Source organism: Cyanistes caeruleus, chromosome 7 (assembly GCF_971803275.1).
Source record: "Cyanistes caeruleus chromosome 7, bCyaCae1.hap1.1, whole genome shotgun sequence".
NCBI classification, from domain to species: Eukaryota; Metazoa; Chordata; class Aves; order Passeriformes; family Paridae; genus Cyanistes; species Cyanistes caeruleus.
The window spans coordinates 845,431-872,761 of NC_141707.1; positions in this window are offsets into that span (position 1 = coordinate 845,431).

Genomic DNA, 27,331 nt, shown 5'->3' on the forward strand with positions numbered 1-27,331 from the left:
TTGGTGGGATTTTTGTGGAATTTGGTAGAGTTTTGGAATGATTTAGGTCATTTGTGGGATATTTCTGGACTTTGGTGGGGCTTTTCAAGAATTTTGTAGTATTTTGAAAAGATTTAGGGAATTTTGTGTTGTTTTTCTTGAAGTTTGTGGGAAACTGTGGTGATTTTATGGGGCGTTTCTGGAATTTGGTCAAGATTTCAGAAGATTTAGGGATTTTTGTGGGATTTTTGTGGGATGTTCTGGGAATCGGTGGAGATTTTGTGGGACATTCCTGTGAATTGGTAGGGTTTTGAAATGATTTAGGGAACTTTGTGGGACTTGTCTGTAATTTTGTGGGGATTTTTCTGGAATTGTGTGGGATTCTGAGGAGACTTGAAGAATGTTGAGGAATTTGTTTTAGATTTTGTGGGAATTTGTGTAGATTCTGTGGGATTTTTGTGGAATTTGGTGGGCCTTTTCAAGGACTTTGTGTGGTTTTGAGGAGAGTTGAAGTATTTTGAGGAATTTTTCTTAGATTTTGTGGAAACTTGTGGAGGTTTTGTGTGATTTTTGTGGAATTTTGTGGGATAGTGAGGCGATTTAGGGATCTTGAGGGATTTTTCATGTATTTTGTGGGAATTTGTGGAGATTTGGTGGGATATTTTTCTAGAATTTGGTCGTGTTTTAGAAGAATTAGGGAATTTTGTGGGATTTTTCTTGGATTTTGTGGACATTTGTGGACATTTTGTGGGATGTTGGTGGAACTTTGAGGGTCTTTTCTGGAATTTTGTGAGATTCTGCAGAGAATTGAGGAATTATCTGTGATTTTTCATGTATTTTGTAAGAATTTGTGGAGATTTGGTGGGATTTTTGTTGAAATTTGTAGAGTTTTGAGAAGATGTAGGGAATTTGGTGGGATTTTTGTGGAATTTGGTGGGCCTTTTCAAGGACTTTGTGTGGTTTTGAGGAGAGTTGAAGTATTTTGAGGAATTTTTCTTAGATTTTGTGGAAACTTGTGGAGGTTTTGTGTGATTTTTGTGGAATTTTGTGGGATAGTGAGGCGATTTAGGGATCTTGAGGGATTTTTCATGTATTTTGTGGGAATTTGTGGAGATTTGGTGGGATATTTTTCTAGAATTTGGTCGTGTTTTAGAAGAATTAGGGAATTTTGTGGGATTTTTCTTGGATTTTGTGGACATTTGTGGACATTTTGTGGGATGTTGGTGGAACTTTGAGGGTCTTTTCTGGAATTTTGTGAGATTCTGCAGAGAATTGAGGAATTATCTGTGATTTTTCATGTATTTTGTAAGAATTTGTGGAGATTTGGTGGGATTTTTGTTGAAATTTGTAGAGTTTTGGGAAGATGTAGGGAATTTGGTGGGATTTTTGTGGAATTTGGTGGGCCTTTTCAAGGACTTTGTGTGGTTTTGAGGAGAGTTGAAGTATTTTGAGGAATTTTTCTTAGATTTTGTGGAAACTTGTGGAGGTTTTGTGTGATTTTTGTGGAATTTTGTGGGATATTGAGGCGATTTAGGGATCTTGAGGGATTTTTCATGTATTTTGTGGGAATTTGTGGAGATTTGGTGGGATATTTTTCTAGAATTTGGTCGTGTTTTAGAAGAATTAGGGAATTTTGTGGGATTTTTCTTGGATTTTGTGGACATTTGTGGACATTTTGTGGGATGTTGGTGGAACTTTGAGGGTCTTTTCTGGAATTTTGTGAGATTCGGCAGAGAATTGAGGAATTATCTGTGATTTTTCATGTATTTTGTAAGAATTTGTGGAGATTTGGTGGGATTTTTGTGGAATTTGGTAGAGTTTTGGAATGATTTAGGTCATTTTGTGGGACATTTCTGGAATTTGGTGGGGCTTTTCAGGAATTTTGTAGTATTTTGAAAAGATTTAGGGAATTTTGTGTTGTTTTTCTTGAAGTTTGTGGGAAACTGTGGTGATTTTACGGGGCGTTTCTGGAATTTGGTCAAGATTTCAGAAGATTTAGGGATTTTTGTGGGATTTTTGTGGGATGTTCTGGGAATTGGCAGAGATTTTGTGGGACATTCCTGTGAATTGGTAGGGTTTTGAAATGATTTAGGGAATTTTGTGGGACTTGTCTGTAATTTTGTGGGGGTTTTTCTGGAATTGAGTGGGATTCTGAGGAGAATTGAAGAATGTTGAGGAATTTGTTTTAGATTTTGTGGGAATTTGTGTAGATTCTGTGGGATTTTTCTGGAATTTGGTGGGCTTTTTCAAGGACTTTGTGTGGTTTTGAGGAGAGTTGAAGTATTTTGAGGAATTTTTCTTAGATTTTGTGGAAACTTGTGGAGGTTTTGTGTGATTTTTGTGGAATTTTGTGGGATATTGAGGCGATTTAGGGATCTTGAGGGATTTTTCATGTATTTTGTGGGAATTTGTGGAGATTTGGTGGGATATTTTTCTAGAATTTGGTCGTGTTTTAGAAGAATTAGGGAATTTTGTGGGATTTTTCTTGGATTTTGTGGACATTTGTGGACATTTTGTGGGATGTTGGTGGAACTTTGAGGGTCTTTTCTGGAATTTTGTGAGATTCTGCAGAGAATTGAGGAATTATCTGTGATTTTTCATGTATTTTGTAAGAATTTGTGGAGATTTGGTGGGATTTTTGTTGAAATTTGTAGAGTTTTGAGAAGATGTAGGGAATTTGGTGGGATTTTTGTGGAATTTGGTGGGCCTTTTCAAGGACTTTGTGTGGTTTTGAGGAGAGTTGAAGTATTTTGAGGAATTTTTCTTAGATTTTGTGGAAACTTGTGGAGGTTTTGTGTGATTTTTGTGGAATTTTGTGGGATATTGAGGCGATTTAGGGATCTTGAGGGATTTTTCATGTATTTTGTGGGAATTTGTGGAGATTTGGTGGGATATTTTTCTAGAATTTGGTCGTGTTTTAGAAGAATTAGGGAATTTTGTGGGATTTTTCTTGGATTTTGTGGACATTTGTGGACATTTTGTGGGATGTTGGTGGAACTTTGAGGGTCTTTTCTGGAATTTTGTGAGATTCTGCAGAGAATTGAGGAATTATCTGTGATTTTTCATGTATTTTGTAAGAATTTGTGGAGATTTGGTGTGATTTTGGTGGAATTTGGTAGAGTTTTGGAATGATTTAGGTCATTTTGTGGGATATTTCTGGAATTTGGTAGGGCTTTTCAGGAATTTTGTAGTATTTTGAAAAGATTTAGGGAATTTTGTGTTGTTTTTCTTGAATTTTGTGGGAAACTGTGGTGATTTTATGGGGCGTTTCTGGAATTTGGTCGAGTTTTCAGAAGATTTAGGGATTTTTGTGGGATTTTTGTGGGATGTTCTGGGAATCGGTGGAGATTTTGTGGGACATTCCTGTGAATTGGTAGGGTTTTGAAATGATTTAGGGAATTTTGTGGGACTTGTCTGGAATTTTGTGGGGATTTTTCTGGAATTGTGTGGGATTCTGAGGAGACTTGAAGAATTTTGAGGAATTTGTTGTAGATTTTGTGGGAATTTGTGGAGATTTGGTGGGATATTTTTCTAGAATTTGGTCGTGTTTTAGAAGAATTAGGGAATTTTCTGGGATTTTTCTTGGTATTTGTGGACATTTGTGGACCTTTTGTGGGATGTTGGTGGAACTTTGAGGGTCTTTTCTGGAATTTTGTGAGATTCTGCCGAGAATTGAGGAATTATCTGTGATTTTTCATGTATTTTGTAAGAATTTGTGGAGATTTGGTGGGATTTTTGTGGAATTTGGTGGGCCTTTTCAAGGACTTTGTGTGGTTTTGAGGAGAGTTGAAGTATTTTGAGGAATTTTTCTTAGATTTTGTGGAAACTTGTGGAGGTTTTGTGTGATTTTTGTGGAATTTTGTGGGATATTGAGGCGATTTCGGGATCTTGAGGGATTTTTCATGTATTTTGAGGGAATTTGTGGAGATTTGGTGGGATTTTTTTTTAGAATTTGGTCGTGTTTTGAGAAGATTTCGGGAATGTTGTGGGAATTTTCCTGGAATTTTGTTGGATTTTGAGGAGATTTTGTGGGATGTTGGTGGAACTTTGAGGGTCTTTTCTGGAATTTTTTGAGATTCTGCAGAGAATTGAGGAATTATCTGTGATTTTTCATGTATTTTGTAAGAATTTGTGGAGATTTGGTGGGATTTTTGTTGAAATTTGTAGAGTTTTGAGAAGATGTAGGGAATTTGGTGGGATTTTTATGGAATTTGGTGGGCTTTTTCAAGGACTTTGTGTGGTTTTGAGGAGAGTTGAAGTATTTTGAGGAATTTTTCTTAGATTTTGTGGAAACTTGTGGAGGTTTTGTGTGATTTTTGTGGAATTTTGTGGGATATTGAGGCGATTTAGGGATCTTGAGGGATTTTTCATGTATTTTGTGGGAATTTGTGGAGATTTGGTGGGATATTTTTCTAGAATTTGGTCGTGTTTTAGAAGAATTAGGGAATTTTGTGGGATTTTTCTTGGATTTTGTGGACATTTGTGGACATTTTGTGGGATGTTGGTGGAACTTTGAGGGTCTTTTCTGGAATTTTGTGAGATTCTGCAGAGAATTGAGGAATTATCTGTGATTTTTCATGTATTTTGTAAGAATTTGTGGAGATTTGGTGGGATTTTTGTTGAAATTTGTAGAGTTTTGAGAAGATGTAGGGAATTTGGTGGGATTTTTGTGGAATTTGGTGGGCCTTTTCAAGGACTTTGTGTGGTTTTGAGGAGAGTTGAAGTATTTTGAGGAATTTTTCTTAGATTTTGTGGAAACTTGTGGAGGTTTTGTGTGATTTTTGTGGAATTTTGTGGGATAGTGAGGCGATTTAGGGATCTTGAGGGATTTTTCATGTATTTTGTGGGAATTTGTGGAGATTTGGTGGGATATTTTTCTAGAATTTGGTCGTGTTTTAGAAGAATTAGGGAATTTTGTGGGATTTTTCTTGGATTTTGTGGACATTTGTGGACATTTTGTGGGATGTTGGTGGAACTTTGAGGGTCTTTTCTGGAATTTTGTGAGATTCTGCAGAGAATTGAGGAATTATCTGTGATTTTTCATGTATTTTGTAAGAATTTGTGGAGATTTGGTGGGATTTTTGTTGAAATTTGTAGAGTTTTGGGAAGATGTAGGGAATTTGGTGGGATTTTTGTGGAATTTGGTGGGCTTTTTCAAGGACTTTGTGTGGTTTTGAGGAGAGTTGAAGTATTTTGAGGAATTTTTCTTAGATTTTGTGGAAACTTGTGGAGGTTTTGTGTGATTTTTGTGGAATTTTGTGGGATATTGAGGCGATTTAGGGATCTTGAGGGATTTTTCATGTATTTTGTGGGAATTTGTGGAGATTTGGTGGGATATTTTTCTAGAATTTGGTCGTGTTTTAGAAGAATTAGGGAATTTTGTGGGATTTTTCTTGGATTTTGTGGACATTTGTGGACATTTTGTGGGATGTTGGTGGAACTTTGAGGGTCTTTTCTGGAATTTTGTGAGATTCTGCAGAGAATTGAGGAATTATCTGTGATTTTTCATGTATTTTGTAAGAATTTGTGGAGATTTGGTGGGATTTTTGTTGAAATTTGTAGAGTTTTGAGAAGATGTAGGGAATTTGGTGGGATTTTTCTGGAATTTGGTGGGCCTTTTCAAGGACTTTGTGTGGTTTTGAGGAGAGTTGAAGTATTTTGAGGAATTTTTCTTAGATTTTGTGGAAACTTGTGGAGGTTTTGTGTGATTTTTGTGGAATTTTGTGGGATATTGAGGCGATTTAGGGATCTTGAGGGATTTTTCATGTATTTTGTGGGAATTTGTGGAGATTTGGTGGGATTTTTTTTTAGAATTTGGTCATGTTTTAGAAGAATTAGGGAATTTTGTGGGATTTTTCCTGGAATTTTGTTGGATTTTGAGGAGATTTTGCGGGATGTTTGTGGAATTTTGAGGGTCTTTTCTGGAATTTTGTGGGATTCGGCAGAGAATTGAGGAATTATCTGTGATTTTTCATGTATTTTGTAAGAATTTGTGGAGATTTGGTGGGATTTTTGTGGAATTTGGTAGAGTTTTGGAATGATTTAGGTCATTTTGTGGGATATTTCTGGAATTTGGTAGGGCTTTTCAGGAATTTTGTAGTATTTTGAAAAGATTTAGGGAATTTTGTGTTGTTTTTCTTGAATTTTGTGGGAAACTGTGGTGATTTTATGGGGCGTTTCTGGAATTTGGTCAAGATTTCAGAAGATTTAGGGATTTTTGTGGGATTTTTGTGGGATGTTCTGGGAATTGGCAGAGATTTTGTGTGACATTCCTGTGAATTGGTAGGGTTTTGAAATGATTTAGGGAATTTTGTGGGACTTGTCTGTAATTTTGTGGGGGTTTTTCTGGAATTGAGTGGGATTCTGAGGAGAATTGAAGAATGTTGAGGAATTTGTTTTAGATTTTGTGGGAATTTGTGTAGATTCTGTGGGATTTTTCTGGAATTTGGTGGGCTTTTTCAAGGACTTTGTGTGGTTTTGAGGAGAGTTGAAGTATTTTGAGGAATTTTTCTTAGATTTTGTGGAAACTTGTGGAGGTTTTGTGTGATTTTTGTGGAATTTTGTGGGATATTGAGGCGATTTAGGGATCTTGAGGGATTTTTCATGTATTTTGTGGGAATTTGTGGAGATTTGGTGGGATATTTTTCTAGAATTTGGTCGTGTTTTAGAAGAATTAGGGAATTTTGTGGGATTTTTCTTGGATTTTGTGGACATTTGTGGACATTTTGTGGGATGTTGGTGGAACTTTGAGGGTCTTTTCTGGAATTTTGTGAGATTCTGCAGAGAATTGAGGAATTATCTGTGATTTTTCATGTATTTTGTAAGAATTTGTGGAGATTTGGTGGGATTTTTGTTGAAATTTGTAGAGTTTTGAGAAGATGTAGGGAATTTGGTGGGATTTTTGTGGAATTTGGTGGGCCTTTTCAAGGACTTTGTGTGGTTTTGAGGAGAGTTGAAGTATTTTGAGGAATTTTTCTTAGATTTTGTGGAAACTTGTGGAGGTTTTGTGTGATTTTTGTGGAATTTTGTGGGATATTGAGGCGATTTCGGGATCTTGAGGGATTTTTCATGTATTTTGTGGGAATTTGTGGAGATTCGGTGGGATTTTTTTTTAGAATTTGGTCGTGTTTTGAGAAGATTTCGGGAATGTTGTGGGAATTTTCCTGGAATTTTGTTGGATTTTGAGGAGATTTTGTGGGATGTTTGTGGAACTTTGAGGGTCTTTTCTGGAATTTTGTGAGATTCTGCAGAGAATTGAGGAATTATCTGTGATTTTTCATGTATTTTGTAAGAATTTGTGGAGATTTGGTGGGATTTTTGTGGAATTTGGTGGGCCTTTTCAAGGACTTTGTGTGGTTTTGAGGAGAGTTGAAGTATTTTGAGGAATTTTTCTTAGATTTTGTGGAAACTTGTGGAGGTTTTGTGTGATTTTTGTGGAATTTTGTGGGATAGTGAGGCGATTTAGGGATCTTGAGGGATTTTTCATGTATTTTGTGGGAATTTGTGGAGATTTGGTGGGATATTTTTCTAGAATTTGGTCGTGTTTTAGAAGAATTAGGGAATTTTGTGGGATTTTTCTTGGATTTTGTGGACATTTGTGGACATTTTGTGGGATGTTGGTGGAACTTTGAGGGTCTTTTCTGGAATTTTGTGAGATTCTGCAGAGAATTGAGGAATTATCTGTGATTTTTCATGTATTTTGTAAGAATTTGTGGAGATTTGGTGGGATTTTTGTTGAAATTTGTAGAGTTTTGAGAAGATGTAGGGAATTTGGTGGGATTTTTGTGGAATTTGGTGGGCCTTTTCAAGGACTTTGTGTGGTTTTGAGGAGAGTTGAAGTATTTTGAGGAATTTTTCTTAGATTTTGTGGAAACTTGTGGAGGTTTTGTGTGATTTTTGTGGAATTTTGTGGGATAGTGAGGCGATTTAGGGATCTTGAGGGATTTTTCATGTATTTTGTGGGAATTTGTGGAGATTTGGTGGGATATTTTTCTAGAATTTGGTCGTGTTTTAGAAGAATTAGGGAATTTTGTGGGATTTTTCTTGGATTTTGTGGACATTTGTGGACATTTTGTGGGATGTTGGTGGAACTTTGAGGGTCTTTTCTGGAATTTTGTGAGATTCTGCAGAGAATTGAGGAATTATCTGTGATTTTTCATGTATTTTGTAAGAATTTGTGGAGATTTGGTGGGATTTTTGTTGAAATTTGTAGAGTTTTGAGAAGATGTAGGGAATTTGGTGGGATTTTTATGGAATTTGGTGGGCTTTTTCAAGGACTTTGTGTGGTTTTGAGGAGAGTTGAAGTATTTTGAGGAATTTTTCTTAGATTTTGTGGAAACTTGTGGAGGTTTTGTGTGATTTTTGTGGAATTTTGTGGGATATTGAGGCGATTTAGGGATCTTGAGGGATTTTTCATGTATTTTGTGGGAATTTGTGGAGATTTGGTGGGATATTTTTCTAGAATTTGGTCGTGTTTTAGAAGAATTAGGGAATTTTGTGGGATTTTTCTTGGATTTTGTGGACATTTGTGGACATTTTGTGGGATGTTGGTGGAACTTTGAGGGTCTTTTCTGGAATTTTGTGAGATTCTGCAGAGAATTGAGGAATTATCTGTGATTTTTCATGTATTTTGTAAGAATTTGTGGAGATTTGGTGGGATTTTTGTTGAAATTTGTAGAGTTTTGGGAAGATGTAGGGAATTTGGTGGGATTTTTGTGGAATTTGGTGGGCCTTTTCAAGGACTTTGTGTGGTTTTGAGGAGAGTTGAAGTATTTCGAGGAATTTTTCTTAGATTTTGTGGAAACTTGTGGAGGTTTTGTGTGATTTTTGTGGAATTTTGTGGGATATTGAGGCGATTTAGGGATCTTGAGGGATTTTTCATGTATTTTGTGGGAATTTGTGGAGATTTGGTGGGATATTTTTCTAGAATTTGGTCGTGTTTTAGAAGAATTAGGGAATTTTGTGGGATTTTTCTTGGATTTTGTGGACATTTGTGGACATTTTGTGGGATGTTGGTGGAACTTTGAGGGTCTTTTCTGGAATTTTGTGAGATTCGGCAGAGAATTGAGGAATTATCTGTGATTTTTCATGTATTTTGTAAGAATTTGTGGAGATTTGGTGTGATTTTGGTGGAATTTGGTAGAGTTTTGGAATGATTTAGGTCATTTTGTGGGATATTTCTGGAATTTGGTAGGGCTTTTCAGGAATTTTGTAGTATTTTGAAAAGATTTAGGGAATTTTGTGTTGTTTTTCTTGAATTTTGTGGGAAACTGTGGTGATTTTATGGGGCGTTTCTGGAATTTGGTCGAGTTTTCAGAAGATTTAGGGATTTTTGTGGGATTTTTGTGGGATGTTCTGGGAATCGGTGGAGATTTTGTGGGACATTCCTGTGAATTGGTAGGGTTTTGAAATGATTTAGGGAATTTTGTGGGACTTGTCTGGAATTTTGTGGGGATTTTTCTGGAATTGTGTGGGATTCTGAGGAGACTTGAAGAATTTTGAGGAATTTGTTGTAGATTTTGTGGGAATTTGTGGAGATTTGGTGGGATATTTTTCTAGAATTTGGTCGTGTTTTAGAAGAATTAGGGAATTTTCTGGGATTTTTCTTGGTATTTGTGGACATTTGTGGACCTTTTGTGGGATGTTGGTGGAACTTTGAGGGTCTTTTCTGGAATTTTGTGAGATTCTGCCGAGAATTGAGGAATTATCTGTGATTTTTCATGTATTTTGTAAGAATTTGTGGAGATTTGGTGGGATTTTTGTGGAATTTGGTGGGCCTTTTCAAGGACTTTGTGTGGTTTTGAGGAGAGTTGAAGTATTTTGAGGAATTTTTCTTAGATTTTGTGGAAACTTGTGGAGGTTTTGTGTGATTTTTGTGGAATTTTGTGGGATATTGAGGCGATTTCGGGATCTTGAGGGATTTTTCATGTATTTTGTGGGAATTTGTGGAGATTTGGTGGGATTTTTTTTTAGAATTTGGTCGTGTTTTGAGAAGATTTCGGGAATGTTGTGGGAATTTTCCTGGAATTTTGTTGGATTTTGAGGAGATTTTGTGGGATGTTTGTGGAACTTTGAGGGTCTTTTCTGGAATTTTTTGAGATTCTGCAGAGAATTGAGGAATTATCTGTGATTTTTCATGTATTTTGTAAGAATTTGTGGAGATTTGGTGGGATTTTTGTTGAAATTTGTAGAGTTTTGAGAAGATGTAGGGAATTTGGTGGGATTTTTATGGAATTTGGTGGGCTTTTTCAAGGACTTTGTGTGGTTTTGAGGAGAGTTGAAGTATTTTGAGGAATTTTTCTTAGATTTTGTGGAAACTTGTGGAGGTTTTGTGTGATTTTTGTGGAATTTTGTGGGATATTGAGGCGATTTAGGGATCTTGAGGGATTTTTCATGTATTTTGTGGGAATTTGTGGAGATTTGGTGGGATATTTTTCTAGAATTTGGTCGTGTTTTAGAAGAATTAGGGAATTTTGTGGGATTTTTCTTGGATTTTGTGGACATTTGTGGACATTTTGTGGGATGTTGGTGGAACTTTGAGGGTCTTTTCTGGAATTTTGTGAGATTCTGCAGAGAATTGAGGAATTATCTGTGATTTTTCATGTATTTTGTAAGAATTTGTGGAGATTTGGTGGGATTTTTGTTGAAATTTGTAGAGTTTTGAGAAGATGTAGGGAATTTGGTGGGATTTTTGTGGAATTTGGTGGGCCTTTTCAAGGACTTTGTGTGGTTTTGAGGAGAGTTGAAGTATTTTGAGGAATTTTTCTTAGATTTTGTGGAAACTTGTGGAGGTTTTGTGTGATTTTTGTGGAATTTTGTGGGATAGTGAGGCGATTTAGGGATCTTGAGGGATTTTTCATGTATTTTGTGGGAATTTGTGGAGATTTGGTGGGATATTTTTCTAGAATTTGGTCGTGTTTTAGAAGAATTAGGGAATTTTGTGGGATTTTTCTTGGATTTTGTGGACATTTGTGGACATTTTGTGGGATGTTGGTGGAACTTTGAGGGTCTTTTCTGGAATTTTGTGAGATTCTGCAGAGAATTGAGGAATTATCTGTGATTTTTCATGTATTTTGTAAGAATTTGTGGAGATTTGGTGGGATTTTTGTTGAAATTTGTAGAGTTTTGAGAAGATGTAGGGAATTTGGTGGGATTTTTGTGGAATTTGGTGAGCCTTTTCAAGGACTTTGTGTGGTTTTGAGGAGAGTTGAAGTATTTTGAGGAATTTTTCTTAGATTTTGTGGAAACTTGTGGAGGTTTTGTGTGATTTTTGTGGAATTTTGTGGGATATTGAGGCGATTTAGGGATCTTGAGGGATTTTTCATGTATTTTGTGGGAATTTGTGGAGATTTGGTGGGATATTTTTCTAGAATTTGGTCGTGTTTTAGAAGAATTAGGGAATTTTGTGGGATTTTTCTTGGATTTTGTGGACATTTGTGGACATTTTGTGGGATGTTGGTGGAACTTTGAGGGTCTTTTCTGGAATTTTGTGAGATTCTGCAGAGAATTGAGGAATTATCTGTGATTTTTCATGTATTTTGTAAGAATTTGTGGAGATTTGGTGGGATTTTTGTTGAAATTTGTAGAGTTTTGAGAAGATGTAGGGAATTTGGTGGGATTTTTCTGGAATTTGGTGGGCCTTTTCAAGGACTTTGTGTGGTTTTGAGGAGAGTTGAAGTATTTTGAGGAATTTTTCTTAGATTTTGTGGAAACTTGTGGAGGTTTTGTGTGATTTTTGTGGAATTTTGTGGGATATTGAGGCGATTTAGGGATCTTGAGGGATTTTTCATGTATTTTGTGGGAATTTGTGGAGATTTGGTGGGATTTTTTTTTAGAATTTGGTCATGTTTTAGAAGAATTAGGGAATTTTGTGGGATTTTTCCTGGAATTTTGTTGGATTTTGAGGAGATTTTGCGGGATGTTTGTGGAATTTTGAGGGTCTTTTCTGGAATTTTGTGAGATTCGGCAGAGAATTGAGGAATTATCTGTGATTTTTCATGTATTTTGTAAGAATTTGTGGAGATTTGGTGGGATTTTTGTGGAATTTGGTAGAGTTTTGGAATGATTTAGGTCATTTTGTGGGATATTTCTGGAATTTGGTAGGGCTTTTCAGGAATTTTGTAGTATTTTGAAAAGATTTAGGGAATTTTGTGTTGTTTTTCTTGAATTTTGTGGGAAACTGTGGTGATTTTATGGGGCGTTTCTGGAATTTGGTCAAGATTTCAGAAGATTTAGGGATTTTTGTGGGATGTTCTGGGAATCGGTGGAGATTTTGTGGGACATTCCTGTGAATTGGTAGGGTTTTGAAATGATTTAGGGAATTTTGTGGGACTTGTCTGTAATTTTGTGGGGGTTTTTCTGGAATTGAGTGGGATTCTGAGGAGAATTGAAGAATGTTGAGGAATTTGTTTTAGATTTTGTGGGAATTTGTGTAGATTCTGTGGGATTTTTCTGGAATTTGGTGGGCTTTTTCAAGGACTTTGTGTGGTTTTGAGGAGAGTTGAAGTATTTTGAGGAATTTTTCTTAGATTTTGTGGAAACTTGTGGAGGTTTTGTGTGATTTTTGTGGAATTTTGTGGGATATTGAGGCGATTTAGGGATCTTGAGGGATTTTTCATGTATTTTGTGGGAATTTGTGGAGATTTGGTGGGATATTTTTCTAGAATTTGGTCGTGTTTTAGAAGAATTAGGGAATTTTGTGGGATTTTTCTTTGATTTTGTGGACATTTGTGGACATTTTGTGGGATGTTGGTGGAACTTTGAGGGTCTTTTCTGGAATTTTGTGAGATTCTGCAGAGAATTGAGGAATTATCTGTGATTTTTCATGTATTTTGTAAGAATTTGTGGAGATTTGGTGGGATTTTTGTTGAAATTTGTAGAGTTTTGAGAAGATGTAGGGAATTTGGTGGGATTTTTGTGGAATTTGGTGGGCCTTTTCAAGGACTTTGTGTGGTTTTGAGGAGAGTTGAAGTATTTTGAGGAATTTTTCTTAGATTTTGTGGAAACTTGTGGAGGTTTTGTGTGATTTTTGTGGAATTTTGTGGGATATTGAGGCGATTTCGGGATCTTGAGGGATTTTTCATGTATTTTGTGGGAATTTGTGGAGATTCGGTGGGATTTTTTTTTAGAATTTGGTCGTGTTTTGAGAAGATTTCGGGAATGTTGTGGGAATTTTCCTGGAATTTTGTTGGATTTTGAGGAGATTTTGTGGGATGTTTGTGGAACTTTGAGGGTCTTTTCTGGAATTTTGTGAGATTCTGCAGAGAATTGAGGAATTATCTGTGATTTTTCATGTATTTTGTAAGAATTTGTGGAGATTTGGTGGGATTTTTGTGGAATTTGGTGGGCCTTTTCAAGGACTTTGTGTGGTTTTGAGGAGAGTTGAAGTATTTTGAGGAATTTTTCTTAGATTTTGTGGAAACTTGTGGAGGTTTTGTGTGACTTTTGTGGAATTTTGTGGGATATTGAGGTGATTTCGGGATCTTGAGGGATTTTTCATGTATTTTGTGGGAATTTGTGGAGATTTGGTGGGATTTTTTTTTAGAATTTGGTCGTGTTTTGAGAAGATTTCGGGAATGTTGTGGGAATTTTCCTGGAATTTTGTTGGATTTTGAGGAGATTTTGTGGGATGTTGGTGGAACTTTGAGGGTCTTTTCTGGAATTTTGTGAGATTCTGCAGAGAATTGAGGAATTATCTGTGATTTTTCATGTATTTTGTAAGAATTTGTGGAGATTTGGTGGGATTTTTGTTGAAATTTGTAGAGTTTTGAGAAGATGTAGGGAATTTGGTGGGATTTTTGTGGAATTTGGTGGGCCTTTTCAAGGACTTTGTGTGGTTTTGAGGAGAGTTGAAGTATTTTGAGGAATTTTTCTTAGATTTTGTGGAAACTTGTGGAGGTTTTGTGTGATTTTTGTGGAATTTTGTGGGATAGTGAGGCGATTTAGGGATCTTGAGGGATTTTTCATGTATTTTGTGGGAATTTGTGGAGATTTGGTGGGATATTTTTCTAGAATTTGGTCGTGTTTTAGAAGAATTAGGGTATTTTGTGGGATTTTTCCTGGAATTTTGTTGGATTTTGAGGAGATTTTGCGGGATGGTTGTGGAATTTTGAGGGTCTTTTCTGGAATTTTGTAAGATTTTGCAGAGAATTGAGGAATTATCTGTGATTTTTCATGTATTTTGTAAGAATTTGTGGAGATTTGGTGGGATTTTTGTGGAATTTGGTAGAGTTTTGGAATGATTTAGGTCATTTGTGGGATATTTCTGGACTTTGGTGGGGCTTTTCAAGAATTTTGTAGTATTTTGAAAAGATTTAGGGAATTTTGTGTTGTTTTTCTTGAAGTTTGTGGGAAACTGTGGTGATTTTATGGGGCGTTTCTGGAATTTGGTCAAGATTTCAGAAGATTTAGGGATTTTTGTGGGATTTTTGTGGGATGTTCTGGGAATCGGTGGAGATTTTGTGGGACATTCCTGTGAATTGGTAGGGTTTTGAAATGATTTAGGGAACTTTGTGGGACTTGTCTGTAATTTTGTGGGGATTTTTCTGGAATTGTGTGGGATTCTGAGGAGACTTGAAGAATGTTGAGGAATTTGTTTTAGATTTTGTGGGAATTTGTGTAGATTCTGTGGGATTTTTCTGGAATTTGGTGGGCCTTTTCAAGGACTTTGTGTGGTTTTGAGGAGAGTTGAAGTATTTTGAGGAATTTTTCTTAGATTTTGTGGAAACTTGTGGAGGTTTTGTGTGATTTTTGTGGAATTTTGTGGGATAGTGAGGCGATTTCGGGATCTTGAGGGATTTTTCATGTATTTTGTGGGAATTTGTGGAGATTTGGTGGGATATTTTTCTAGAATTTGGTCGTGTTTTAGAAGAATTAGGGAATTTTGTGGGATTTTTCTTGGATTTTGTGGACATTTGTGGACATTTTGTGGGATGTTGGTGGAACTTTGAGGGTCTTTTCTGGAATTTTGTGAGATTCTGCAGAGAATTGAGGAATTATCTGTGATTTTTCATGTATTTTGTAAGAATTTGTGGAGATTTGGTGGGATTTTTGTTGAAATTTGTAGAGTTTTGAGAAGATGTAGGGAATTTGGTGGGATTTTTGTGGAATTTGGTGGGCCTTTTCAAGGACTTTGTGTGGTTTTGAGGAGAGTTGAAGTATTTTGAGGAATTTTTCTTAGATTTTGTGGAAACTTGTGGAGGTTTTGTGTGATTTTTGTGGAATTTTGTGGGATAGTGAGGCGATTTAGGGATCTTGAGGGATTTTTCATGTATTTTGTGGGAATTTGTGGAGATTTGGTGGGATATTTTTCTAGAATTTGGTCGTGTTTTAGAAGAATTAGGGAATTTTGTGGGATTTTTCTTGGATTTTGTGGACATTTGTGGACATTTTGTGGGATGTTGGTGGAACTTTGAGGGTCTTTTCTGGAATTTTGTGAGATTCTGCAGAGAATTGAGGAATTATCTGTGATTTTTCATGTATTTTGTAAGAATTTGTGGAGATTTGGTGGGATTTTTGTTGAAATTTGTAGAGTTTTGAGAAGATGTAGGGAATTTGGTGGGATTTTTATGGAATTTGGTGGGGTTTTTCAAGGACTTTGTGTGGTTTTGAGGAGAGTTGAAGTATTTTGAGGAATTTTTCTTAGATTTTGTGGAAACTTGTGGAGGTTTTGTGTGATTTTTGTGGAATTTTGTGGGATATTGAGGCGATTTAGGGATCTTGAGGGATTTTTCATGTATTTTGTGGGAATTTGTGGAGATTTGGTGGGATATTTTTCTAGAATTTGGTCGTGTTTTAGAAGAATTAGGGAATTTTGTGGGATTTTTCTTGGATTTTGTGGACATTTGTGGACATTTTGTGGGATGTTGGTGGAACTTTGAGGGTCTTTTCTGGAATTTTGTGAGATTCTGCAGAGAATTGAGGAATTATCTGTGATTTTTCATGTATTTTGTAAGAATTTGTGGAGATTTGGTGGGATTTTTGTTGAAATTTGTAGAGTTTTGAGAAGATGTAGGGAATTTGGTGGGATTTTTCTGGAATTTGGTGGGCCTTTTCAAGGACTTTGTGTGGTTTTGAGGAGAGTTGAAGTATTTTGAGGAATTTTTCTTAGATTTTGTGGAAACTTGTGGAGGTTTTGTGTGATTTTTGTGGAATTTTGTGGGATATTGAGGCGATTTAGGGATCTTGAGGGATTTTTCATGTATTTTGTGGGAATTTGTGGAGATTTGGTGGGATTTTTTTTTAGAATTTGGTCATGTTTTAGAAGAATTAGGGAATTTTGTGGGATTTTTCCTGGAATTTTGTTGGATTTTGAGGAGATTTTGCGGGATGTTTGTGGAATTTTGAGGGTCTTTTCTGGAATTTTGTGAGATTCGGCAGAGAATTGAGGAATTATCTGTGATTTTTCATGTATTTTGTAAGAATTTGTGGAGATTTGGTGGGATTTTTGTGGAATTTGGTAGAGTTTTGGAATGATTTAGGTCATTTTGTGGGATATTTCTGGAATTTGGTAGGGCTTTTCAGGAATTTTGTAGTATTTTGAAAAGATTTAGGGAATTTTGTGTTGTTTTTCTTGAATTTTGTGGGAAACTGTGGTGATTTTATGGGGCGTTTCTGGAATTTGGTCAAGATTTCAGAAGATTTAGGGATTTTTGTGGGATTTTTGTGGGATGTTCTGGGAATTGGCAGAGATTTTGTGGGACATTCCTGTGAATTGGTAGGGTTTTGAAATGATTTAGGGAATTTTGTGGGACTTGTCTGTAATTTTGTGGGGGTTTTTCTGGAATTGAGTGGGATTCTGAGGAGAATTGAAGAATGTTGAGGAATTTGTTTTAGATTTTGTGGGAATTTGTGTAGATTCTGTGGGATTTTTCTGGAATTTGGTGGGCTTTTTCAAGGACTTTGTGTGGTTTTGAGGAGAGTTGAAGTATTTTGAGGAATTTTTCATGTATTTTGTGGAAACTTGTGGAGGTTTTGTGTGATTTTTGTGGAATTTTGTGGGATATTGAGGCGATTTAGGGATCTTGAGGGATTTTTCATGTATTTTGTGGGAATTTGTGGAGATTTGGTGGGATATTTTTCTAGAATTTGGTCGTGTTTTAGAAGAATTAGGGAATTTTGTGGGATTTTTCTTGGATTTTGTGGACATTTGTGGACATTTTGTGGGATGTTGGTGGAACTTTGAGGGTCTTTTCTGGAATTTTGTGAGATTCTGCAGAGAATTGAGGAATTATCTGTGATTTTTCATGTATTTTGTAAGAATTTGTGGAGATTTGGTGTGATTTTGGTGGAATTTGGTAGAGTTTTGGAATGATTTAGGTCATTTTGTGGGATATTTCTGGAATTTGGTAGGGCTTTTCAGGAATTTTGTAGTATTTTGAAAAGATTTAGGGAATTTTGTGGTGTTTTTCTTGAATTTTGTGGGAAACTGTGGTGATTTTATGGGGCGTTTCTGGAATTTGGTCGAGTTTTCAGAAGATTTAGGGATTTTTGTGGGATTTTTGTGGGATGTTCTGGGAATCGGTGGAGATTTTGTGGGACATTCCTGTGAATTGGTAGGGTTTTGAAATGATTTAGGGAATTTTGTGGGACTTGTCTGGAATTTTGTGGGGATTTTTCTGGAATTGTGTGGGATTCTGAGGAGACTTGAAGAATTTTGAGGAATTTGTTGTAGATTTTGTGGGAATTTGTGGAGATTTGGTGGGATATTTTTCTAGAATTTGGTCGTGTTTTAGAAGAATTAGGGAATTTTCTGGGATTTTTCTTGGATTTTGTGGACATTTGTGGACATTTTGTGGGATGTTGGTGGAACTTTGAGGGTCTTTTCTGGAATTTTGTGAGATTCTGCCGAGAATTGAGGAATTATCTGTGATTTTTCATGTATTTTGTAAGAATTTGTGGAGATTTGGTGGGATTTTTGTGGAATTTGGTGGGCCTTTTCAAGGACTTTGTGTGGTTTTGAGGAGAGTTGAAGTATTTTGAGGAATTTTTCTTAGATTTTGTGGAAACTTGTGGAGGTTTTGTGTGATTTTTGTGGAATTTTGTGGGATATTGAGGCGATTTCGGGATCTTGAGGGATTTTTCATGTATTTTGTGGGAATTTGTGGAGATTTGGTGGGATTTTTTTTTAGAATTTGGTCGTGTTTTGAGAAGATTTCGGGAATGTTGTGGGAATTTTCCTGGAATTTTGTTGGATTTTGAGGAGATTTTGTGGGATGTTTGTGGAACTTTGAGGGTCTTTTCTGGAATTTTGTGAGATTCTGCAGAGAATTGAGGAATTATCTGTGATTTTTCATGTATTTTGTAAGAATTTGTGGAGATTTGGTGGGATTTTTGTTGAAATTTGTAGAGTTTTGAGAAGATGTAGGGAATTTGGTGGGATTTTTATGGAATTTGGTGGGCTTTTTCAAGGACTTTGTGTGGTTTTGAGGAGAGTTGAAGTATTTTGAGGAATTTTTCTTAGATTTTGTGGAAACTTGTGGAGGTTTTGTGTGATTTTTGTGGAATTTTGTGGGATATTGAGGCGATTTAGGGATCTTGAGGGATTTTTCATGTATTTTGTGGGAATTTGTGGAGATTTGGTGGGATATTTTTCTAGAATTTGGTCGTGTTTTAGAAGAATTAGGGAATTTTGTGGGATTTTTCTTGGATTTTGTGGACATTTGTGGACATTTTGTGGGATGTTGGTGGAACTTTGAGGGTCTTTTCTGGAATTTTGTGAGATTCTGCAGAGAATTGAGGAATTATCTGTGATTTTTCATGTATTTTGTAAGAATTTGTGGAGATTTGGTGGGATTTTTGTTGAAATTTGTAGAGTTTTGAGAAGATGTAGGGAATTTGGTGGGATTTTTCTGGAATTTGGTGGGCCTTTTCAAGGACTTTGTGTGGTTTTGAGGAGAGTTGAAGTATTTTGAGGAATTTTTCTTAGATTTTGTGGAAACTTGTGGAGGTTTTGTGTGATTTTTGTGGAATTTTGTGGGATATTGAGGCGATTTAGGGATCTTGAGGGATTTTTCATGTATTTTGTGGGAATTTGTGGAGATTTGGTGGGATTTTTTTTTAGAATTTGGTCATGTTTTAGAAGAATTAGGGAATTTTGTGGGATTTTTCCTGGAATTTTGTTGGATTTTGAGGAGATTTTGCGGGATGTTTGTGGAATTTTGAGGGTCTTTTCTGGAATTTTGTGAGATTCGGCAGAGAATTGAGGAATTATCTGTGATTTTTCATGTATTTTGTAAGAATTTGTGGAGATTTGGTGGGATTTTTGTGGAATTTGGTAGAGTTTTGGAATGATTTAGGTCATTTTGTGGGATATTTCTGGAATTTGGTAGGGCTTTTCAGGAATTTTGTAGTATTTTGAAAAGATTTAGGGAATTTTGTGTTGTTTTTCTTGAATTTTGTGGGAAACTGTGGTGATTTTATGGGGCGTTTCTGGAATTTGGTCAAGATTTCAGAAGATTTAGGGATTTTTGTGGGATGTTCTGGGAATCGGTGGAGATTTTGTGGGACATTCCTGTGAATTGGTAGGGTTTTGAAATGATTTAGGGAATTTTGTGGGACTTGTCTGTAATTTTGTGGGGGTTTTTCTGGAATTGAGTGGGATTCTGAGGAGAATTGAAGAATGTTGAGGAATTTGTTTTAGATTTTGTGGGAATTTGTGTAGATTCTGTGGGATTTTTCTGGAATTTGGTGGGCTTTTTCAAGGACTTTGTGTGGTTTTGAGGAGAGTTGAAGTATTTTGAGGAATTTTTCTTAGATTTTGTGGAAACTTGTGGAGGTTTTGTGTGATTTTTGTGGAATTTTGTGGGATATTGAGGCGATTTAGGGATCTTGAGGGATTTTTCATGTATTTTGTGGGAATTTGTGGAGATTTGGTGGGATATTTTTCTAGAATTTGGTCGTGTTTTAGAAGAATTAGGGAATTTTGTGGGATTTTTCTTTGATTTTGTGGACATTTGTGGACATTTTGTGGGATGTTGGTGGAACTTTGAGGGTCTTTTCTGGAATTTTGTGAGATTCTGCAGAGAATTGAGGAATTATCTGTGATTTTTCATGTATTTTGTAAGAATTTGTGGAGATTTGGTGGGATTTTTGTTGAAATTTGTAGAGTTTTGAGAAGATGTAGGGAATTTGGTGGGATTTTTGTGGAATTTGGTGGGCCTTTTCAAGGACTTTGTGTGGTTTTGAGGAGAGTTGAAGTATTTTGAGGAATTTTTCTTAGATTTTGTGGAAACTTGTGGAGGTTTTGTGTGATTTTTGTGGAATTTTGTGGGATATTGAGGCGATTTCGGGATCTTGAGGGATTTTTCATGTATTTTGTGGGAATTTGTGGAGATTCGGTGGGATTTTTTTTTAGAATTTGGTCGTGTTTTGAGAAGATTTCGGGAATGTTGTGGGAATTTTCCTGGAATTTTGTTGGATTTTGAGGAGATTTTGTGGGATGTTTGTGGAACTTTGAGGGTCTTTTCTGGAATTTTGTGAGATTCTGCAGAGAATTGAGGAATTATCTGTGATTTTTCATGTATTTTGTAAGAATTTGTGGAGATTTGGTGGGATTTTTGTGGAATTTGGTGGGCCTTTTCAAGGACTTTGTGTGGTTTTGAGGAGAGTTGAAGTATTTTGAGGAATTTTTCTTAGATTTTGTGGAAACTTGTGGAGGTTTTGTGTGACTTTTGTGGAATTTTGTGGGATATTGAGGTGATTTCGGGATCTTGAGGGATTTTTCATGTATTTTGTGGGAATTTGTGGAGATTTGGTGGGATTTTTTTTTAGAATTTGGTCGTGTTTTGAGAAGATTTCGGGAATGTTGTGGGAATTTTCCTGGAATTTTGTTGGATTTTGAGGAGATTTTGTGGGATGTTGGTGGAACTTTGAGGGTCTTTTCTGGAATTTTGTGAGATTCTGCAGAGAATTGAGGAATTATCTGTGATTTTTCATGTATTTTGTAAGAATTTGTGGAGATTTGGTGGGATTTTTGTTGAAATTTGTAGAGTTTTGAGAAGATGTAGGGAATTTGGTGGGATTTTTGTGGAATTTGGTGGGCCTTTTCAAGGACTTTGTGTGGTTTTGAGGAGAGTTGAAGTATTTTGAGGAATTTTTCTTAGATTTTGTGGAAACTTGTGGAGGTTTTGTGTGATTTTTGTGGAATTTTGTGGGATAGTGAGGCGATTTAGGGATCTTGAGGGATTTTTCATGTATTTTGTGGGAATTTGTGGAGATTTGGTGGGATATTTTTCTAGAATTTGGTCGTGTTTTAGAAGAATTAGGGTATTTTGTGGGATTTTTCCTGGAATTTTGTTGGATTTTGAGGAGATTTTGCGGGATGGTTGTGGAATTTTGAGGGTCTTTTCTGGAATTTTGTAAGATTTTGCAGAGAATTGAGGAATTATCTGTGATTTTTCATGTATTTTGTAAGAATTTGTGGAGATTTGGTGGGATTTTTGTGGAATTTGGTAGAGTTTTGGAATGATTTAGGTCATTTGTGGGATATTTCTGGACTTTGGTGGGGCTTTTCAAGAATTTTGTAGTATTTTGAAAAGATTTAGGGAATTTTGTGTTGTTTTTCTTGAAGTTTGTGGGAAACTGTGGTGATTTTATGGGGCGTTTCTGGAATTTGGTCAAGATTTCAGAAGATTTAGGGATTTTTGTGGGATTTTTGTGGGATGTTCTGGGAATCGGTGGAGATTTTGTGGGACATTCCTGTGAATTGGTAGGGTTTTGAAATGATTTAGGGAACTTTGTGGGACTTGTCTGTAATTTTGTGGGGATTTTTCTGGAATTGTGTGGGATTCTGAGGAGACTTGAAGAATGTTGAGGAATTTGTTTTAGATTTTGTGGGAATTTGTGTAGATTCTGTGGGATTTTTCTGGAATTTGGTGGGCCTTTTCAAGGACTTTGTGTGGTTTTGAGGAGAGTTGAAGTATTTTGAGGAATTTTTCTTAGATTTTGTGGAAACTTGTGGAGGTTTTGTGTGATTTTTGTGGAATTTTGTGGGATAGTGAGGCGATTTCGGGATCTTGAGGGATTTTTCATGTATTTTGTGGGAATTTGTGGAGATTTGGTGGGATATTTTTCTAGAATTTGGTCGTGTTTTAGAAGAATTAGGGAATTTTGTGGGATTTTTCTTGGATTTTGTGGACATTTGTGGACATTTTGTGGGATGTTGGTGGAACTTTGAGGGTCTTTTCTGGAATTTTGTGAGATTCTGCAGAGAATTGAGGAATTATCTGTGATTTTTCATGTATTTTGTAAGAATTTGTGGAGATTTGGTGGGATTTTTGTTGAAATTTGTAGAGTTTTGAGAAGATGTAGGGAATTTGGTGGGATTTTTGTGGAATTTGGTGGGCCTTTTCAAGGACTTTGTGTGGTTTTGAGGAGAGTTGAAGTATTTTGAGGAATTTTTCTTAGATTTTGTGGAAACTTGTGGAGGTTTTGTGTGATTTTTGTGGAATTTTGTGGGATAGTGAGGCGATTTAGGGATCTTGAGGGATTTTTCATGTATTTTGTGGGAATTTGTGGAGATTTGGTGGGATATTTTTCTAGAATTTGGTCGTGTTTTAGAAGAATTAGGGAATTTTGTGGGATTTTTCTTGGATTTTGTGGACATTTGTGGACATTTTGTGGGATGTTGGTGGAACTTTGAGGGTCTTTTCTGGAATTTTGTGAGATTCTGCAGAGAATTGAGGAATTATCTGTGATTTTTCATGTATTTTGTAAGAATTTGTGGAGATTTGGTGGGATTTTTGTTGAAATTTGTAGAGTTTTGAGAAGATGTAGGGAATTTGGTGGGATTTTTATGGAATTTGGTGGGGTTTTTCAAGGACTTTGTGTGGTTTTGAGGAGAGTTGAAGTATTTTGAGGAATTTTTCTTAGATTTTGTGGAAACTTGTGGAGGTTTTGTGTGATTTTTGTGGAATTTTGTGGGATATTGAGGCGATTTAGGGATCTTGAGGGATTTTTCATGTATTTTGTGGGAATTTGTGGAGATTTGGTGGGATATTTTTCTAGAATTTGGTCGTGTTTTAGAAGAATTAGGGAATTTTGTGGGATTTTTCTTGGATTTTGTGGACATTTGTGGACATTTTGTGGGATGTTGGTGGAACTTTGAGGGTCTTTTCTGGAATTTTGTGAGATTCTGCAGAGAATTGAGGAATTATCTGTGATTTTTCATGTATTTTGTAAGAATTTGTGGAGATTTGGTGGGATTTTTGTTGAAATTTGTAGAGTTTTGAGAAGATGTAGGGAATTTGGTGGGATTTTTCTGGAATTTGGTGGGCCTTTTCAAGGACTTTGTGTGGTTTTGAGGAGAGTTGAAGTATTTTGAGGAATTTTTCTTAGATTTTGTGGAAACTTGTGGAGGTTTTGTGTGATTTTTGTGGAATTTTGTGGGATATTGAGGCGATTTAGGGATCTTGAGGGATTTTTCATGTATTTTGTGGGAATTTGTGGAGATTTGGTGGGATTTTTTTTTAGAATTTGGTCATGTTTTAGAAGAATTAGGGAATTTTGTGGGATTTTTCCTGGAATTTTGTTGGATTTTGAGGAGATTTTGCGGGATGTTTGTGGAATTTTGAGGGTCTTTTCTGGAATTTTGTGAGATTCGGCAGAGAATTGAGGAATTATCTGTGATTTTTCATGTATTTTGTAAGAATTTGTGGAGATTTGGTGGGATTTTTGTGGAATTTGGTAGAGTTTTGGAATGATTTAGGTCATTTTGTGGGATATTTCTGGAATTTGGTAGGGCTTTTCAGGAATTTTGTAGTATTTTGAAAAGATTTAGGGAATTTTGTGTTGTTTTTCTTGAATTTTGTGGGAAACTGTGGTGATTTTATGGGGCGTTTCTGGAATTTGGTCAAGATTTCAGAAGATTTAGGGATTTTTGTGGGATTTTTGTGGGATGTTCTGGGAATTGGCAGAGATTTTGTGGGACATTCCTGTGAATTGGTAGGGTTTTGAAATGATTTAGGGAATTTTGTGGGACTTGTCTGTAATTTTGTGGGGGTTTTTCTGGAATTGAGTGGGATTCTGAGGAGAATTGAAGAATGTTGAGGAATTTGTTTTAGATTTTGTGGGAATTTGTGTAGATTCTGTGGGATTTTTCTGGAATTTGGTGGGCTTTTTCAAGGACTTTGTGTGGTTTTGAGGAGAGTTGAAGTATTTTGAGGAATTTTTCATGTATTTTGTGGAAACTTGTGGAGGTTTTGTGTGATTTTTGTGGAATTTTGTGGGATATTGAGGCGATTTAGGGATCTTGAGGGATTTTTCATGTATTTTGTGGGAATTTGTGGAGATTTGGTGGGATATTTTTCTAGAATTTGGTCGTGTTTTAGAAGAATTAGGGAATTTTGTGGGATTTTTCTTGGATTTTGTGGACATTTGTGGACATTTTGTGGGATGTTGGTGGAACTTTGAGGGTCTTTTCTGGAATTTTGTGAGATTCTGCAGAGAATTGAGGAATTATCTGTGATTTTTCATGTATTTTGTAAGAATTTGTGGAGATTTGGTGTGATTTTGGTGGAATTTGGTAGAGTTTTGGAATGATTTAGGTCATTTTGTGGGATATTTCTGGAATTTGGTAGGGCTTTTCAGGAATTTTGTAGTATTTTGAAAAGATTTAGGGAATTTTGTGGTGTTTTTCTTGAATTTTGTGGGAAACTGTGGTGATTTTATGGGGCGTTTCTGGAATTTGGTCGAGTTTTCAGAAGATTTAGGGATTTTTGTGGGATTTTTGTGGGATGTTCTGGGAATCGGTGGAGATTTTGTGGGACATTCCTGTGAATTGGTAGGGTTTTGAAATGATTTAGGGAATTTTGTGGGACTTGTCTGGAATTTTGTGGGGATTTTTCTGGAATTGTGTGGGATTCTGAGGAGACTTGAAGAATTTTGAGGAATTTGTTGTAGATTTTGTGGGAATTTGTGGAGATTTGGTGGGATATTTTTCTAGAATTTGGTCGTGTTTTAGAAGAATTAGGGAATTTTCTGGGATTTTTCTTGGATTTTGTGGACATTTGTGGACATTTTGTGGGATGTTGGTGGAACTTTGAGGGTCTTTTCTGGAATTTTGTGAGATTCTGCCGAGAATTGAGGAATTATCTGTGATTTTTCATGTATTTTGTAAGAATTTGTGGAGATTTGGTGGGATTTTTGTGGAATTTGGTGGGCCTTTTCAAGGACTTTGTGTGGTTTTGAGGAGAGTTGAAGTATTTTGAGGAATTTTTCTTAGATTTTGTGGAAACTTGTGGAGGTTTTGTGTGATTTTTGTGGAATTTTGTGGGATATTGAGGCGATTTCGGGATCTTGAGGGATTTTTCATGTATTTTGTGGGAATTTGTGGAGATTTGGTGGGATTTTTTTTTAGAATTTGGTCGTGTTTTGAGAAGATTTCGGGAATGTTGTGGGAATTTTCCTGGAATTTTGTTGGATTTTGAGGAGATTTTGTGGGATGTTTGTGGAACTTTGAGGGTCTTTTCTGGAATTTTGTGAGATTCTGCAGAGAATTGAGGAATTATCTGTGATTTTTCATGTATTTTGTAAGAATTTGTGGAGATTTGGTGGGATTTTTGTTGAAATTTGTAGAGTTTTGAGAAGATGTAGGGAATTTGGTGGGATTTTTATGGAATTTGGTGGGCTTTTTCAAGGACTTTGTGTGGTTTTGAGGAGAGTTGAAGTATTTTGAGGAATTTTTCTTAGATTTTGTGGAAACTTGTGGAGGTTTTGTGTGATTTTTGTGGAATTTTGTGGGATATTGAGGCGATTTAGGGATCTTGAGGGATTTTTCATGTATTTTGTGGGAATTTGTGGAGATTTGGTGGGATATTTTTCTAGAATTTGGTCGTGTTTTAGAAGAATTAGGGAATTTTGTGGGATTTTTCTTGGATTTTGTGGACATTTGTGGACATTTTGTGGGATGTTGGTGGAACTTTGAGGGTCTTTTCTGGAATTTTGTGAGATTCTGCAGAGAATTGAGGAATTATCTGTGATTTTTCATGTATTTTGTAAGAATTTGTGGAGATTTGGTGGGATTTTTGTTGAAATTTGTAGAGTTTTGAGAAGATGTAGGGAATTTGGTGGGATTTTTCTGGAATTTGGTGGGCCTTTTCAAGGACTTTGTGTGGTTTTGAGGAGAGTTGAAGTATTTTGAGGAATTTTTCTTAGATTTTGTGGAAACTTGTGGAGGTTTTGTGTGATTTTTGTGGAATTTTGTGGGATATTGAGGCGATTTAGGGATCTTGAGGGATTTTTCATGTATTTTGTGGGAATTTGTGGAGATTTGGTGGGATTTTTTTTTAGAATTTGGTCATGTTTTAGAAGAATTAGGGAATTTTGTGGGATTTTTCCTGGAATTTTGTTGGATTTTGAGGAGATTTTGCGGGATGTTTGTGGAATTTTGAGGGTCTTTTCTGGAATTTTGTGAGATTCGGCAGAGAATTGAGGAATTATCTGTGATTTTTCATGTATTTTGTAAGAATTTGTGGAGATTTGGTGGGATTTTTGTGGAATTTGGTAGAGTTTTGGAATGATTTAGGTCATTTTGTGGGATATTTCTGGAATTTGGTAGGGCTTTTCAGGAATTTTGTAGTATTTTGAAAAGATTTAGGGAATTTTGTGTTGTTTTTCTTGAATTTTGTGGGAAACTGTGGTGATTTTATGGGGCGTTTCTGGAATTTGGTCAAGATTTCAGAAGATTTAGGGATTTTTGTGGGATTTTTGTGGGATGTTCTGGGAATTGGCAGAGATTTTGTGGGACATTCCTGTGAATTGGTAGGGTTTTGAAATGATTTAGGGAATTTTGTGGGACTTGTCTGTAATTTTGTGGGGGTTTTTCTGGAATTGAGTGGGATTCTGAGGAGAATTGAAGAATGTTGAGGAATTTGTTTTAGATTTTGTGGGAATTTGTGTAGATTCTGTGGGATTTTTCTGGAATTTGGTGGGCTTTTTCAAGGACTTTGTGTGGTTTTGAGGAGAGTTGAAGTATTTTGAGGAATTTTTCATGTATTTTGTGGAAACTTGTGGAGGTTTTGTGTGATTTTTGTGGAATTTTGTGGGATATTGAGGCGATTTAGGGATCTTGAGGGATTTTTCATGTATTTTGTGGGAATTTGTGGAGATTTGGTGGGATATTTTTCTAGAATTTGGTCGTGTTTTAGAAGAATTAGGGAATTTTGTGGGATTTTTCTTGGATTTTGTGGACATTTGTGGACATTTTGTGGGATGTTGGTGGAACTTTGAGGGTCTTTTCTGGAATTTTGTGAGATTCTGCAGAGAATTGAGGAATTATCTGTGATTTTTCATGTATTTTGTAAGAATTTGTGGAGATTTGGTGTGATTTTGGTGGAATTTGGTAGAGTTTTGGAAT